The sequence below is a fragment of the Talpa occidentalis genome, unplaced genomic scaffold, assembly GCF_014898055.3.
Source record: "Talpa occidentalis isolate TD23 unplaced genomic scaffold, MPIMG_talOcc4v2.1 talOcc4.17, whole genome shotgun sequence".
Classification (NCBI taxonomy): Eukaryota; Metazoa; Chordata; class Mammalia; order Eulipotyphla; family Talpidae; genus Talpa; species Talpa occidentalis.
The window spans coordinates 6,621,676-6,637,216 of record NW_023601754.1 but is presented as its reverse complement, the minus strand read 5'-3'; the positions used below and the strand labels follow the sequence as shown (position 1 = coordinate 6,637,216).

The 15,541-nt window shown below is 50.7% G+C and overlaps 1 protein-coding gene across 6 annotated transcripts in view; it reads right to left on the bottom strand.

The window, feature by feature from the left end:
- The window catches only part of CTCF (CCCTC-binding factor), a 53,952-nt gene extending 49,165 nt beyond the window's left edge, over nt 1–4,787 (bottom strand). For 5 of the 6 annotated variants that reach the window (XM_054696905.1, XM_054696907.1, XM_037515892.2 and 2 more), the window contains exon 1: nt 4,470–4,525. The gene's annotated coding sequence lies outside the window, so the exon portion shown is untranslated. Of the gene's footprint in view, nt 1–4,469 lie in introns of all 6 variants that reach the window. The other variant, XM_037515893.2, reaches the window with a different exon arrangement.
- Nucleotides 4,788–15,541: the final 10,754 nt, after the last annotated feature.

The window sequence follows — 15,541 nt, the reverse complement described above, 5'->3', positions numbered from 1 at the left end:
TGACTCCAAAGGAAGGTAAATAAAAAAAGTGAAAAGAAACTCCCAAGTGAAATGAAACAGCTATATTTGAATTAAGTTTTCAAAGAATTTAGTACGTGGGGTAAAACAAAGAGGGAATCCATTTCATAATTACCTAAAGCCCACAAAACTAAGCTAATGTAACATTTTCTTAGATGGAGCTAAAGAAAAGTTTTCTCTGATGAAAGGAAATTTATAACAATACAAATGATTAGGATATTTAATCCAAGAAACACTTTATACTGGAGTCCATATACTGTCACTAGCATACCTCAAAGAGAAGGGAATGTTGTGTCCCTGAAAATAATAAAGGTGAACAAAAATGAGGCTCAAGCCCGGGGGAAAAAAAAATAATTCTTGGGGACTGTAGACTATGTTGGCAGTCTACATATGCAATGACACATCTTTGCACTCAAATACTAACTCACTGAGAAAATGCCAGGCAAGACCTGAAGACAGCAACTAGAGAAAGCTTCAGGGTGTTTAAAAAGCAAATGATAGTAAGACAAATCCACACATTCAATTAGGGAACATGGTCTTCAATTACTGATCATTATTGTTTTAGATTACTGATCATTATTGTTCTTTCTAAACCTGTAAGTCTTAAATTATGACACATCTTAGTTGTTTAAAGAGAAACTTTTAATTTTTAGCACCAAAAAAAAAAAAAAAAGCAAGCCTTAAATAATTTGGAACCAAGACAGGTATATAAGGTGGACAGATTGTCAAATAGGGTTCTGGTTTAAAAAATAAAACGGTGGGCCTCCCTAATGGTGCAGTGGTTAAAGTCTCCAGCCCTATCAAGCTATCGCCAGCAGCCAGCCACTACTGCAGCCTGAGTACGATCCCTGGCCAGGGAACTGACCCACACTGTACAGCAGACCTCTCCTGTCTCACCCCCCTGGCCCCCTCAGCGGTGTATTTCAGTATATCTGCCTGTTCTGCTCCCCACTCTGTCTCTGGTGAATCCTCTCACCTCCTGCACCTCTGGCCTACACCCCAGTTCTTGCATGCATAAATAAAAATAAATCTTTAAAAAATAACCAAATAGGGCCTCCCCGGTGGCGCAGCGGTTGAGCGCTGGGTTGCGAAGCTGCCCGCGCCCTCTGCGACGCAGGTTCGATCCCCGGCTGCTCCCCGGCCACCAGAGGAGGGTCCCACATGGCGCGCAGACCTCTCCTGCCACCCGCTGCTCCCCTCAGCAGTGGACTTCGGTCCTTCTGCCTGCTCTGCTCCCCGCTCTGCCTCTGGTGAATTCTCTCACCCTCCCGCGCTTCTGACTGTACCCAGTGCATGTATAAACAAACAAACAAATAAATTAATAAATAAAACATGCCTCTATTTAAAAAAAAAAAAATAACCAAATAAAAAATAAAATAGAGCTTATGAGGTAGATGATGCAGAATGGATAAGATGCCAGCAACATCTCTGAAGCAAAAAAAGTCTCTAGGGGAATCTTTCTGCCAGCAGGAACCACTGTGCAAGGTTCTGCCATAGAAATGTTCCTCAGGGCCCTAGTCAGCCACAGGTGGCTGAGGAACTCCCCAAGCCACCCACTAAAGTCATAAGTGAGTACCCTCATTCTTCTATCCTTTAAAACAAAACCCTCAAGCTCTGAACGCATCTGAAGGTTAACTTTTACTTCTAAATTTTCTTATGTAGGCTGTATGGCCCCCCTAATGTTAACTGAAAAGCAATTTATAATACAAATGATTGGCATATAAATAACTACTTTTTAAAAAAGATTTATTTATGTATACAAGAACTTGCATACTGGCCAGCGGTGTGGGGGATGAGAGGACTCACCAAAGACAGAGTGGGGAGGAGAACAGGCGAACTGACTTAAATACACTGCTGAGGGGAGCAGAGGGCCAGACAGCAGAGGTCTGCAGCACCACATGGGTCAGCTCCCTGGCCAGCCGGAAGCGAATTGCTGCAAAAGCTGAGGATAGCTTCATAGTGCTGAGGCTTAACTCCTTGTGCCACCAGGGAAGCCCAACAACTACTCTTAAGTAGGCAGGATTTTCTTATGTATGAGCCATTCCTGTTGTAACCTTCCTAATACTACTGATTCAAGTAATCATTTCCTTTGGGTAATCTTGCATCCTCAGTTTATTCTCTCTATACATTTACTTTTCCAATAGAAACAAAATATGAATCCTGGCACAAAGGAAATCTCAAAGGATAGCATCTCTGTGGACAAGATCTACACCAATAAAACAGCATAAGCGATCTATAAGACCAATAAAACAGCGTAAGTGATCTGTAAGACCAAGAAGCTGATGTCTGCATATAGTACAACTGAATCAAGAAGCAAAATAAAGTCTGTGGAGCACATAATGCTAACCTGAGAAAACAAACTTTACTTCTGGCTCCATCACAGACCTGCTGGATTTTAATTTGTAACTCATGTGGAGCTTATTTTACTAAGTAAAACATGCCACTTGCCACCCTCAATTTCAAAAGGAAAATAAAGCCAAAATCACAAGAACACACACTCACACAAAACCCACCAAAACCAAAACCCCCCGCAAACATACAAGCAGCTGAATGTATTAGGGCAATGAGGTTGGTTCTATTCCCAAGACTGACATTTTATCAACACCACTACATTTAGTAACTTAGTGCAATTTTATTGTGGAGGAGAGGGTGAAGGAACATTTTATGGGGTTCAAAAAGGGAGTGCTGAAAGACTGGCGGATGGAAGTAGACTGTGGCAAGATCCTACAGATTGAAATCACACACAGTGGACAGCACAACTATGTTTAGCCTAGCACCCGGCTGTTTTAATTTCCTCACAAGCTTAAAGTAGCTTTTCTCCAGCCACCCCTCCCCCCCCAAAGAAAGTTAATCAAGACTTCGCTCCAAAGCTACCCCAGTTGATAAATCAACTGTTGCAAGATACTGTATTAACGTACTGGAGTATTTGAGGAAACAAAAAGAGAAAACTGGCAATTCAACAGGAAGTTTTTGAATGAAACGGGAAGACTTAACTGAATAAATTTAAATACATGCCTGATTTAACTTCTTTTGCCACCACAAGGAACGTGGAATTTTAACTTTCCTAGTCGATCTAAACTCAAAGAAACACGAAAACTACGTCTTCGAATGTTTACTTGACGCTGAACTCGGGGCTACAGGAAGTCTGCTACTACAGAGTAGTTACATTGGGCGTAGATATTTATAAACCATCCGCAGCTAGTCACCCAGGATTCAATTACAACACCAACCCTCATATTTCAGCGTATGGGCAAATTACCAGTGAAGTCAAGAATAAATTCATTCTGCCCTACTGGCGCTTTAGATCGGGTTGCACAATCCCGGGGCAGAACTGCCCAGCCCTAGAGCATCAGGTATTAAGTATTGTAGTAAGTTAGCATGAGGATATTACGAAGCGGGAGGGAAACTCAAGGGTCGCTCGAAATCCCCTAGCAAGCCCATAATCCCGAATTCAGCGATCTGACACGTCACTTGAGATCAGAGTGAAATTAAGTTTTGAACCCTTTGAGATCTCTGAGCTCCCGAAGTCAGGCTGTTACCACTGCACGGAGCCCGACCACGGCTGGAGAAAAACTCCTGGGTGTGAAACTCATGCCTTTTGCCGCCCACGGTAGGGGGTGGCACCGGTCAGGTCCGGCGAGGAGCCCGGGCGCAAGTTTGGGGGCGCACTGGGGCCTGGCGGGGGCGGCGAGCGCGCGTCCCCCCGCCCGCTCAGGCGGCGTCGAGGCGCGAGCAGCTCAGCCAGCCTTGCAGAGGGAGCTCTCGGCAGCTCTGGGGTCCCTGTGCTCGCAGCCGCAGCAGCGCCGCCTGCGCCACTCGGCGGAGACGGAGACGAGCGGCAGCGGCGCGCGGACTGGGAGCGACCGCCCAGCAGCCGGGCGGCGGCGGACGCTCGCGGCGCGGCCGGGTAGGTTCCGGGGCCCCGGCGGGCGGGAGGATGGGCGGCCGAGAGGCGTCCGCCGCGCCCGGCGCCCATACCGCGCGGAGACCGGGCTGCGCGCGCTCGCCGCGGGCCGGGACCCCCGCGCCAGGCGGGCGCGGAAGCCGGGGCGTAGAGATCGCCTCGCGGCGGCGGCCACCCGCCGCGGGAGGGGCGGAGGGCAGAGGGCGGGCCGCGGCCGGGCGATCGGCCGGGCCAAGAGCCGGCCTCGAGGGCAGAGACAAAGGAAGGAAAATGGAGTCGCCGGCGCGCGGGCCTCTGGAGCCGCCGCCGCCGCGGGCCTAGCGCGCCGCCAACAGGGAGGCCTAGCGGGCGGGCGGGGGGGGGGCCGGCCGGGCCGCAGCGGCGACGGGCAATGGCGGCGGCCGCGCCGCAGCAGGGACGGTAGAGGGAGACAAACACCCCCCGGCGGCGGCGCTGGCGCCGGGCTGCAGCCAGCGCCGACCGGAGCGGCCCCATCGTGACACCTAGAGGCGGCCCGAGAAACCTCCTCCACCCCGGGCCCCCTTACCTCCGCGCCACACCCCCCGCAGCGCCCGCTCCGCCGCCGCTCCACCGCTCCGGCCACCCGGCGTCTCCGGCCAGCTCCGCGCACCCGCACCGGCTACCGCCGCCGCCGCTGCCGCCAAAGAAGCAGCTCCGCGCACGGTTTAATCGCTCCACAGGCTCGGACACAAAATGGCGGCGGCGCGGTGCAGTGCGCCTGCGTCGGCGCTGCCGGGGCCGCGGGTGCTGATAAGGGAAGGGACGGGTGGGGGGGCCGGCCGGGCGACGAGTGGAGGGCGGGGGAGGAAAGGTGAGGGGAGGGGTTGGCGCGGGGCAGCATGGGAGGCGGCCCCGGGCGCCAACTTTCAAAAGCGGGCGCGATGGCGTCACGGGACGCGCTGCGAGTCGCGTCACGCCGCACGCGCCCTCCCGCGCCCTCGCCGGGTCGCGCGTGGGCTCCGCGGGCGCCGCGACGTCCGGCTCCCGCTGGGTGGGGCTTCCTGGGCGGAGGCCGCGGCTATTGGGCGGCCCGGAATCCTGGCGCGCGCGACCTGGCTCCGCGGCCGCCGTCTCCCGCCCTGAACCTGTACAGCGGGGGCAGGGCTTCTGGAGGAAGCGCGCGCGGGGCTAGGCCGTGGGGCCGTGGCGGCTCGGGGGCCGTGCCCCGCCCCAGGCTCCGCCCTAGCCCGGCCCGCCACCGAGTGAGGCCCGGCCGGTCCCTGTTTCTCAGAAACAATCCGGCGGCCGCGAGCTACGGCGAGAAGGGCTGTCCTTGCGCAGCGACATTTGGGGGATCTCCGCCCTAGAAGACGGCCTCCTCGGCAGCCCCAGGCCGCCTCCGCCTGGAGAGGCCCGTAAAGACCAGACTTGATGGCTCTTGCACGACCGTAGTAGTCTTTTGCCGAAAGGACTTCCTGTATTCGGTGCGGTGTCATTCCGTATTTTAAAGTGCATTTCTCCCCCCGAAAGCTGCTAAGTTCTCCGTGGGTGGAGACCTTCCGCAACTCAAACTTGTGCGGGCGGGCGCCCCTCCCCCTCCCGGGCTGCACCTGCGGATTCTACCCAACCTGCGATAAAGTTGGTGGAGGACTGACTGGAAGGTGTTCAGGTGCCTCCGGAAGAGGAGCTTTTAATACTTAGGGGAATCTGTATCCCCAGATTCCTTGCTTTAGATATCACAGGTCGCAAGCAGACCCAGGCATCAAGGGGACAGCTTCTGCTACGCGGCTGATTGTTACACTGTGAGCACGCTAGTCCTGTATTGACAGTTTTTTTTTTTTTTCCTTAAGGAATCAGAAATCTGGATTTTTTTTTAAATGCAAAATATCCAGATAGATGTTGGCCACTAAATATGCTTTTAAACTGCATGAGCTGATTAAACTACATATCTGTATGTGATCTCTTGACTGGGAGAAAAAGTGGAGTTCTAAGGCCAAATCCTGAGCACTCCAGCATTTAGAGATGGGATAATGGAGGGAGCTGAGAGGGAGGAGCCAGGAGACAGAAGGCAGTCCACAGTGTGAGACTGTGGAATCCAAGGGAAGAGGTTTGCGGTAGCAAGGGCCTTGTCAAGCTGTGTCCATTACTGCTGAGAGGTAAACCTGAACCAGAAATAGGACTATTGGATTGGTCACCTTGGAGGTCAGTGAGTAATATCACTGACCTTGACTTGATTTGTGTTGATAAATCAGAGATGTGGACATGACTAGAATGGGTTGGAGAGTGAACGGGAAAGTGAGAACATGGAGGCAACACATCGAGGTAATACGAGAAATTTTACTGCAAAGGAAGCAAAGAAATTAGGGGTAGGTAGGGCCTCCCCTGGTGGCGCAACAGTTGAGCGCTGGGCTGCCTGGCTGCCCGCAGCTTCTGCAGCGCGGGTTCGTTTCCCGGCCGCTGGCCGCTGGAGATCTACAAAAAAAAAAAAATGAGGGGTAACTGTGGGAGGATATGGAGTGAAGAGGGGACTCCACACTACCATTTAAAAGATGGTAGTGTTCTAGAGTATGTTTGATTGGGAATTATACAGGAGAGAGAAGGCTTGCCTGATCTATATAGGAGTGAAATCCATGGGAAAATGTAAGAAAATGAAGGGCATTGACGGTGTTTGGGAAGAGGATGCTGCCTCTGTAATAGAGTAACAAAGGTGAAAATGGATGCAAATGCAGTGGGAAGGGAAAGCATGTTACAGCTTTTTTTTTTTTTTTTTTTTAAACCTGGAAGTAGGGTGTAGGCCAAAGGTGCCAGGGGTTGAGAGGATTCACCAGAGACAGAGTAGGGAACATGACAGACAGATCTAGTGAAATACACCGCTGAGGGGAGCGGTGTGGGAGGCAGGAGAGGTCTGCTTCCCTAGGCCACCAGGGAGGCCCCAGCTTACAGCTTTCTTGGTAGGACTGCCTTGGCAGCTTTGGGTATCCATTTGAAATGAGTGATGATGAGTTTAAACTGCTTTGGCCAGCGTGTGGTTTTTCTCCAGCAACATTAAGCTGAAGAAAAGGGATAATTTGGTTTTTTAACACCAGGATCCAAGTTTCCTGGTTGCTAATCTCAGGTAGATGTTGCCTTCTGTAATTAGCTACTATTCTACAGTTGTGTGAAGTATTCGGAATGTTTTTTAGAAATCAAATTATCCCATTTATCTCTTATGTACACCTTAGGACTCAGCCATTAAAAAAAGGCCAGAGCCTCCCCGGTGGCGCAGTGGTTGAGCGCTGGGTTGCAAAGCTGCCAGCAGCCTCTGCAGTGCCGGTTCGATCCCTGGCTGCTCCCCGGCCACCGGAGGAGGGTCCCACATGGCGCGCAGACCTCTCCTGCCGCCCGCTGCTCCCCTCAGCAGTGTACTTCGGTCCTTCTGCCTGCTCTGCTCCCCTCTCTGGCTCTGGTGAATTCTCTCACCCTCCCGCACTTCTGACTGTACCCAGTGCTTGTATAAATAAATAAAATAAATCTTTAAAGAAAAAAAAAAGGTGCTTAGGTGGAACCCTCTTTTTTAAAAAATTTATTTATGCATATAAGAACTGGGGTACAGGCCAGAGGTGCCGGTGGCAGGGAGCAGCTGAGAGGCTTCATTAGAGACAGAGTGGGGAGCAGAACAGGTGGATCTACTGAAATATACTGCTGAAGGGAGCAGCAGGCGATACGGGAGAGGTCTACTCCTCCATGTGTGGGTTGCCTCCCTGGCCGGGGGATCGAACTCATGTTGCAGTGGCTGCTGATAGATTCATAGTGCTGCTACTTAACCCTTGCACCACCAGAGAGGCCCCCAAGGATGGAACCCTCTTAAACAGAAATATTTTGAAAAGAGACTTTGGAGCAATCCCTAGTCCCTTCCATCATGTGAACACAAGCTGTGAACCAGGAAGAGGACCTTCATTAGAATGCAACCTTGGTGCCTTGATGTTGGCCTTCCCAGCCTCCAGAACTGTGAGCAATAAACTTCTGTTGCTTTATTTTTTTTCTAAAGATTTATTTATGCATAAAAGAACTGGGGTACAGGCCAGACGTGAGGGGAGGAGTGAAAGGATTCACCCAGAGACAGAGTGGGGAACAGAACAGGCAGATTGACTGAAATACACTGCTGAGGGGAGCAGCAGGTGAGTCAGGAGAGGTCTGCTGCGCCATGTGGGTAGCTCCCTGGCCGGATTCAAACTCGTGCTGCAAAGACTGCAGACATCCTCATAGATTGTGTCTTAACCCCTTGCGCCACCAGGGAGGCCCACTTTCTGTTGTTTTAAGTTAACCAGTAAGTGGTATTTTACTATAACAGACTGGATGGACTAAGACAATAACTATTTGCATGGTATCAACTATATTCACAACTATATGACCTTTGAGGCACCACTTAAAAGGCAGGAATGGGGTGCCTCCCTGGTGGCGCAAGGGGTTAAGCAATGCACTTATGAAGCAGTCTGCAGCCTCTGTAGCATGAGTTCAATCCCAGGCCAGGGAGCAACCCACGTGGTAAGGCAGACCTCTCCCGTCTCACCTGCTGCTCCCCTCAGCAGTGTGTTTCAGTCAGTCTGCCTGTTCTGCTCCCCACTCTGTCTCTGGTGAATTCTCTCACCCCTGCATCTCTGGCCTGTACCCTAGCTCTTGTGTGCATAAATAAATAAATCTTTAAAAAAAAAACAGGACAAGGAATGGGACCCAGGTGACATTGGGGCCTGCTTTCTGAAAACAGTGTGCTGTTTTGACACGGGGCTGAGAAAGTGCTGAGGACCACTAGGACAGAAAAAAGGGAAAGGTTTTCTTGTAGGAAAGCATGATGTATCCTGCTTCATGGAATTGACTCCAGAGGGCACTGAACAGAAAGTCAAGACAAAATGATAGGATGTTTTGAGCTGGGCAGAAACAAGCTGAGAGGGAAAAGTAGTATGATAAGAACCTATGAAACAGTTGGGATAATTAAAAATAAGGACAGGTTTGTCCCCTGCTGGACAACTCCGGACCAAAAAGAACTGCAATGATTTACCACCACTCGCAGTGATTCAGTTTTTCCCATGAACCATCTTTTCTGTTCACAGTACGTCAAAATTAAGGGCATTATCAGCAGAAGGCTGTTGGCTTCCCATGTGGTACTGGTGAGGCCACCAGCAGAACTAGGAATGTCGTCTATATCCAGAGAGCTTGATGGATAAGCAGATTGCTGCTTTACTAACTGAAAAGTGGACCAGTCTCCCTGTTCTGGCAAAAGCCATTTTTTTTTTTCCCTACAGGAGAGCCTCCTGGGAAGCTAAATTACTAGAAAGCTTTGGTGTGCTGTTAATTAGATTACAAAATGTTAGTTATATAACTTGAGTGTTTAATATCACCTCTGGATGCTAGAGTCAGATTGTCTGGCTTTTGTGTCTTGTCTTGTCTCCTTATTAGCTGTGTGATTCTTGGGTGAATTAGCAACAACTCAAATGCAGGTTTCTTCTCTTTAAGATAGGAGGTAATTGTTCTTCACACCGTGGTAAGAATTAAATGAGAAAATAAAAGTACAGCTTTTGGCATAGCTCTAGGCACCAGGAATCGTACAATAAATGTAACTTCTTATTTCTATACATCTTATTGCCTACCCACATTCCCAGATCTACTCTCTGACAACCATTCTTGGATTAATGAATAGAATTAGTTACTGATGAAGCTTTCTGTGGCCAGGGAACCGTTCTTTCTGGGGAAGGTATACTTTGTGCTGTAAGTCTCGGGAGAAAAATTCTATTTTCAAAATCTTCCCTAGCTTATACTGTTGCCTCATATTAAGTTTGCAATAGGCCTCCCTGGTGGCTTAAGGGGTTATTAAGACGCAGCACAATGAAGCTGTCTGCAGCCACTGCAGCACGAGTTCCATCGCCCGCCAGGGAACTACCCACATGGCACAGCAGACCTCTCCTGTCTCGCCCGCTGCTCCCCTCAGCAGTGTATTTCAGTCAATCTTCCTGTTCCATTCCCCCCTGTGTCTCTGGTGAAGCCTCTCACCCCTCCCCCCACACCTCTGACCTGTACCCCAGTGCTTGTATGCATAAAAAATAAATCTTAAAAAAAAACTTGCAATAGTCGTGACCATGTACAGGTTTTTTCAGAATGCTTTGAGCAAAAGAGTCAAGAAATGAAGGAGAAAGGTAGATATTCTGGGTAGTGATGGGCAAGAATCTCCCTCCCACTTAGGGGGCGAGATCTAAAGTTACACCTGAACAATCTCGTTGCCTCTTTACCTATTGAGGACAGACATGAGACATAATACCCCGCTCAGCAAACACTGAATATGCTCAACTCCCTGTTTGAGGCACTGGGCCTACAAAGATGACCCAAGATGTTTTTCCTGCCCTTGAAATAACAGTCCAACTACAAAGACTGGTTAAAAAATAACAAAATCAAAAACAATAATGCAATAATACAAATGATTGGTGCAATTGCTATAATGGGAAGAAATTGACTCAGAAATAAGCAAATCATTCTCTAGGAGAATCTCACTCCAGGTGAGTGTTAAAGGTCCACAAGGCATTAGCCAGCAAGGCAGGGGCACGTAAGATCAGCCATTCTCAAGAGCATAAGAGGGCCCAAGAGTTTTGGGGGTAGGAAGTCATCCCTCATGATTGGACTAGGGAGTGGAGTAGTGATGCTAAACCTTCTAAGACCTTTAGAAACCTTTTCATGCCAAGGCCAACCACTTTCTCCTAATTTTTTGAATACTTGCCCGTCTATATCATCTGTCCAAACCACAGGACTTTTTCCTTATTGATTTCTGCTTTCTTCAAACCTCTGTAAAGACCATATTTATTTTTTCTTTCTCAGTTCAGATTACTACTGTCTAAAATCTAAAGAACTTGACCTAGGCCTACATGCCACATGTAGTTGGCATGCAGAGGATTTCTGTTCTCTGCTCTTAAATTCTTTGTGCATGTATTAATCCCCCTTTAATTATCCATCTCATCTGTACACTTTTCGTCTTCCAGAACAACTTGCTGCCTGCCCTTTGCATGGGTGTTCACCACTCTGTTTGAAGAGCCGGGCATAGTTGGGTCCGAAACTCAAGAGATGAAGTGGCATGCTCCGTGTTGTCCAGTAACTTGTTGGCAAAACCAGAACAATACTCAGATCTTCCAGCCCCACCCTCTCTTCCTGTTCTTTGCTGGCTGCTCAGAGTTCCTCACTCTGGCAGATAACTTTTCCATTTTTATGGCTCTTCTGAAGATGATGCTGTAGCTCCGAGGTTGCCTGGGAGGTTCTGGACGCCTCTCTCTGGTCCCCAATCTCCTACCACTTCTCCAAATTTTATGCGATTTATATTGGGGGCTAGGGAAGCAAGTTGACACTATTGTCTTAACCCAAAGGAAGGGTTTTAATGGTGGAAGCTTTAGGTTTTCCGAAAGCAGGCAGCAGAGGTATTTGGAGCGGTGACTTATTCCTCTCTAAGGATGTCCTTAATAACTGCTCAGTTCTAGGTAATACTGGAGGTAGATGACGCCCCCTAGCCCTCGAGTGCCATATGTTTTTGTCTTAAATTAGCCTGGAGAGGCCATAAACATTAGTAGGCAGGAGTCAGGGATGGAGAGGCAAGTAAAAGTATGGACCGCAGGTGGGGAGGAAGGACAGGTCACTGGATAGCCCAACAGTCATAAAGCAAGGACAATGCTCAGGCTTCTGCATCCAGCCCACACGCTTATCTTCTTGGCCCACTTATATATCCAGCTTATTTCTAAATACTTCCTCCTGGATCGCTCCCAGGTCACTCTCCCACTGTGCTTCTAGGGCTCTCCCCTGAAAGCTACCAGCATCCTCTCCATCACCAGAGTCTTGTCTGCTCTGCCTTCAGGACCCCTCGTCACTCTAACCTGCTCTTCATCCCGCTGCCTCTTCCTGACCCAAGCCACTGTCACTTCTGACCACAGCGCAGACTCCTCACTACTTCCTGTTCCTCTCTCCAAGCACCGGAGTGGTCTTTCTGAAGCACAGATGTGGTCACATTACCCTGCTTCAAGTCCTCAGAGGGCTCCCCCGGGGCACTGGGGGTAAATTCCAAACTTCTCAGAGACTGCACAACTCCACCCCCATCCTAGCCCTACTCATCTCTTCAGCCATGTTTCTGACTGGGCCTCTGGATTCAGCTTGCTTGCCTCCACCTGTTAAAACTCAGCTCTGCCTCCCTGCACTGTGCTCTGCCCAGCCTTGCACCCAGGCCTTAACTGAGACCCCAGAGGTGAAAGTGCATTTTAAAGAGCTGAGCTTCATGGGGCACTTCCAGGAGCGTTTTGAGTTTCCAGGATTTTTTTCTGCATTAAACATATAGTAGTTTTATACTTGAAAGGTTTTCAAGTCGTGTTTGAGATAAGACCAATACATCAATTAGGGAACTGGATATAAAAAACCGAGAGCTAGAGACAAGTCTTAGAGGCTTTCGTCAAAAGCTGGTTTTTGGCCACCTACTGTGTATTTGGCCTTGATTGTTGGGAATAGTAAAGGCAGACGCAACCTGATTAGAGAATTGCCTGGAACACAGATTCCCTAACCCCACCCAAGGCCTCTGCAGTGGAAACACTGGAAATTCTCCGGTGAATCTTGGATCTGGATAAATTGGGAAGACCTAACTTGATTTATCTTGTAAGAAATGTCCAGACTAGGCAAGTCTATAGAGACATAAAGTAGATTTGTGTTTGCCGCATGAGCAGGGAGGAATGACAGGTAAAGGGTGCAGAGTTTTCCAGTTTGATGGGAATCTCTAAAGTTGGCCACGGTGATGATTGCATAGCTCGGTGAACATACTGAAAGCCATGGAATTGTACACTTTCAATGGCAGAATTGGGTGGCATGTGGACTAAATCTCAGAATATCTGTTTGAAAACAGATTTGGGTGGTCTGCTGCCTAGTGGAACAGTCATTATATACCGGCGGGCGGATGGACAGGGGGACAGAGTACACAAGTGACCGCAAGGTACTGGTAGTACAGCGACTAGTGCCACGCCAGGGAGTGCGCAGGGGCCTGCAGTAGGGGAGCCGCCTCCTGGGGACATTGGCGATGTCAGGGTTGAAGCCTGTCAGGTGAACAGGCACTTGCTGGGCAAGATGTGGGATGGGAAGCGTGTGCTACAGGTCTTCAAATGATGTTGTTTGTTTAACGGCATTTCAGTGTAACGATGAGAAAAACATCCCAGTGAGGCGGAATGAAATGTCCAGGAGCTGGTTTTGTTATGTCGCTTCCCTTAAAGTCAGTTTCCAAGAGCCTACAGGCTTTGTTGAGTGAGGACTCACCCCACCAGGAGAGGCAAGCAGGCCCTGTGAGTGGTCTGCTGACGCTCCAGGGCCGAGCGAGAAGTCGGGCGGCTCTAGAAGTGAGGCTGTGAGGGGAACTGACTCAGGTTTGTGAGACAGGATGAGGGGGCTAGAATTTTCCTTACCAAACAGAGAGCCTGTAGAGGTGGGTTCATGTTTTAGAAACCAGTCTGCCCTGAGGAGAAGGGATGGAAGAGGGGCACGACCAGACGCGCCTGGGAGGGGCAGGTTAATGTGTAGGTGAGAGGCCAGTGTGGCCTGAACCTGAGTGGTGGCGATGGGGATAAAGTGAACGGGAGTTAGAAATATCTGGAACATTTAATTGCAAGGATTCTAGTGACAGGGAAGAGGGGGCAGAGCTAAAGACTTAAGGATGAGGCCCAGCTGTATGGCTCAGGGAACTGAGGAGTTGTTAACTCCAGAGGCCTGGTGAAGAAACAGGCTTTGAGGTGTTGAGTTTGACTTTGAGCACATTGAGTTTGAAGTACTCCAGCGTTCAAAGGAGGTCAGCAGTTGGGTATGGGGGTCTGGAAGTGACACTCCTCGGCTTACAGCCTCAGCACAGATGGAGCCCGGAGGAATGGACAAGTTGCTTCAGGGAGTGTTTCACGAGCGAGGAGAGGGCCGAAAGGGAATCCTGTAGAGAGATGTTTGTGAGAGGATGCGCCAGGCGGTGGCAGGGACGGTTGTAAGGAGGTTCAGAGGAAATAGCTAGAAACGTAGGTGTTAGCCAGAGCAGTTCAGCTGTTTATTCAGCTGCTCTAAGTCAACAATGATTAGGGTCCGTATGTCCTGGGTGTACCGAGCGAAACTGGACCGTTGACATCAGGTCAGGCAAACAGCCATCACCTGATCGCCACCTCCTGAAGCAGGCTCCTTTCTTGCAGGCCAACGACAGTCTTATTTCCTGAGTGACAGAGTGCTCTGCCTTCTCGTGCAGATAGGCCTCGGAGTCCCTGGCAAGCTCAGCTTCCTGTATTGCCCAGGCCCAGAAGAGCCAGGTCCAGCAGCCAAGCCAAGCGGCTGTGTCCATGGGGGATGGATGCCTTAATTAGGACCCTCCAGGGATGCCGAGGAGGGTGGGGGGGAAGGAAGGAGCATGTCATATGCCTAGGGTTCAGCAAATTGTACCCACACACCAGGCACAGAAACACAAGGAAGGCACCCCCGCTCTGTGGGCGAGACAAAGAAGCAGTCCTCTTCCCATGTGCCAACCCATCTGCCTCTTTGCCTTCACAAACATGCCTTTTTCTTCTTTTTTTGGTTCTCCGCAGCTTTGAATGCATGAGGAAGCAGTGTGGGAGACGGGAGGAAAGGTAAGGTTGAAGAGGACAGCAGGGGCGGGGGAGGTTCCAGTGAGCACCGACACAATAAATCATATCCTGGACTACCTCGGCCTGGTCCCTTTTTTGCAGTGCGCTCTGTTTCCTCCGGGGAAAGTCCCAGTAATGATGGGCAACGTGAGGCTGTGGCCTCCATGGACGTGACTGACGGGGTGCTTCCGGGTGTGTCAGAGGCTTTAGAGGCCCACTTCCTTCAGTCCCCTCGGAGGCTGGTACAGGCGCCACAGGACCTGGGTACAGGCTTTCCCTGCCTGCGTGCCCTTGACTCCTAGTGGTGTCTTCACCCGCCATCACCTGGGGGCAGCAGGTTCCCTGCTGTCCAGAGTGCGGGGCAGCAGGGACGAGTGCCTCTCGGAACCTGTTGACAGCCGGGTAGGAGGTTGGGGGTGGGGGGGATGCTGGGAGTAGTCTTGCCCGGTGGGAAGCACCTGTGAGACGCCTCCTGCCCCTCCTGACCTCGCACCCACTCTTGTCCACAGCTGGCTGCAGGGACCTCAGGACCCTCCTCAGAGAGCAGGAATGTAGGGCCACTCAGATTTTCAGTGACCCCAGCTGGGGTGATATTTTTGCAGCCTCCATGTCTTGCCCAGGCCCCGTCCTCTCCTGTGGATTGAGCTGTGAGCTCCCACTGGCCCAGGCCCCCGCCTGTACTTTCCCGAGACCTGGTCAACCATTGTTCACTTCCTCTTTACTTACCACAGCGGCTGCGCTCGGGGTGCACGTGGACAGTCCTGCCCTACCAGTGGGCCTCTTGGGCCTCAGCCCTAGGGTGGTTCTGGGTCTACAATCCTCTTGCAGGGACCCCTGGGGCAGCCACGAGCAATGGCTCTTGTGGCTGCTGGCTTGGACACTTTTTGCCTTTTCCACCCCCTGCTGCCCCAGCTGACCAAAAAGCTGAGCTGCGCCATCCCCGCCACGCCACCCTCCAGAGTTACGGCGGGAGTACAGCACAGCCAGTGTGCTGAGGGCGGTTGGCCTGCCCCCGCCCCACCCCCACCCT